Source organism: Arachis hypogaea, chromosome 19 (genome assembly GCF_003086295.3).
Source record: "Arachis hypogaea cultivar Tifrunner chromosome 19, arahy.Tifrunner.gnm2.J5K5, whole genome shotgun sequence".
In the NCBI taxonomy this organism is placed as follows: Eukaryota; Viridiplantae; Streptophyta; class Magnoliopsida; order Fabales; family Fabaceae; genus Arachis; species Arachis hypogaea.
Window position 1 is genome coordinate 40,914,652 of NC_092054.1, and position 1,681 is coordinate 40,916,332.

General features: G+C 41.6%; 1 non-coding gene across 1 annotated transcript; it reads right to left on the reverse strand.

The window, feature by feature from the left end:
• Positions 1-382: 382 nt before the first annotated feature.
• Positions 383-486, reverse strand: LOC112781356 (small nucleolar RNA R71). The gene has a single exon (XR_003192137.1). It is a non-coding gene; the product is annotated as a small nucleolar RNA R71 (small nucleolar RNA).
• Between the last annotated feature and the right edge of the window lie 1,195 nt (positions 487-1,681).

The following is a 1,681-nucleotide window of genomic DNA, read 5'->3' on the forward strand; positions in this document are numbered from 1 at the left end:
AACAATGCAAGGAGAATGCTTGGTGACTTCACTGCACCAAATTCCAATTTACATGGAAGAAGAATCTCCATTCCTACCATTGGAGCAAACAATTTTGAGCTGAAACCTCAGCTAGTTTCTCTGATGCAGCAGAACTGCAAGTTTCATGGACTTCCATCTGAAGATCCTTTTCAGTTCTTAACTGAATTCTTGCAGATCTGAATTCGAACAAGTAAAGACTAATGGAGTAGATCCTAAAGTCTACAGGCTCATGCTTTTTCCTTTTGCTGTAAGAGACAGAGCTAGACTCTGGTTGGATTCTCAACCTAAGGATAGCCTGAACTCTTGGGATAAGCTGGTCAAGGCCTTCTTAGCCAAGTTTTTTCCTCCTCAAAAGCTGAGCAAGCTTAGAGTGGATGTTCAGACCTTCAAACAGAAAGAAGGTGAATCCCTCTATGAAGCTTGGGAAAGATACAAACAGTTGACCAAAAAGTGTCCTTCTGACATGCTCTCAGAATGGACCATCCTGGATATATTCTATGATGGTTTATCTGAGCTATCAAAGATGTCACTGGACACTTCTGCAGGTGGATCCATTCACCTAAAGAAAACGCCTGCAGAAGCTCAAGAACTCATTGACATGGTTACTAATAACCAGTTCATGTACACTTCTGAAAGGAATCCTGTGAGTAATGGGACACCTATGAAGAAGGGAGTTCTTGAAGTTGATACTCTGAATGCCATATTGGCTCAGAATAAAATATTGACTCAGCAAGTCAATATGATCTCTCAGAGTCTGCATGGAATGCAAGCTGCATCCAACAGTACTCAAGAGGCTTCTTATACAGAAGAAGCTTATGATCCTGAGAACCCTGCAATAGCAGAGGTAAATTACTTAGGTGAACCTTATGGAAACACCTATAACTCATCATGGAGAAATCACCCCAATTTCTCATGGAAGGATCAAAAGCCTCAACAAGGCTTTAATAATGGTGGAAGAAACAGGTTTAATAATAATAAACCTTTTCCATCATCCACTCAGCAACAGACAGAGAACTCTGAACAAAATGCTTCTAATTTAGCAAATCTAGTCTCTGATCTATCTAAGGCCACTGTGAGTTTCATGAATGAAACCAGGTCTTCCATTAGAAATTTGGAAGCACAAGTGGGCCAGCTGAGTAAAAGGATCACTGAAATCCATCCAAGTACTCTCCCAAGCAATACAGAAGAGAATCCAAAAGGAGAGTGCAAGGCCATTGACATAAGCACCATGGCCGAACCCAAAGAGGAAGAGGAAGACGCAAATCCCAAGGAGGAAGACCTCCTGGGACGTCCAGTGATCAATAAGGAGCTTCCCTCTGAGGAACCAAAGGAATCTGAGACTCATCTAGAGACCATAGAGATTCCATTGAACCTCTTTATGCCCTTCATGAGCTCTGATGAGTATTCCTCTTCTGAAGAGAATGAGGATGTTACTGAAGAGCAAACTGCCAAGTTTCTTGGTGCAATCATGAAGCTAAATGCCAAATTATTTGGCATTGATACTTGGGAAGTTGAACCTCCCTTGTTCATCAATGAACTAAGTGATCTGGATCAACTGACATTGCCTCAGAAGAGACAGGATCCTGGGAAGTTCATAATACCTTGTACCATAGGCACCATGATCTTTAAGGCTCTATGTGACCTTGGTTCAGGAATAAAC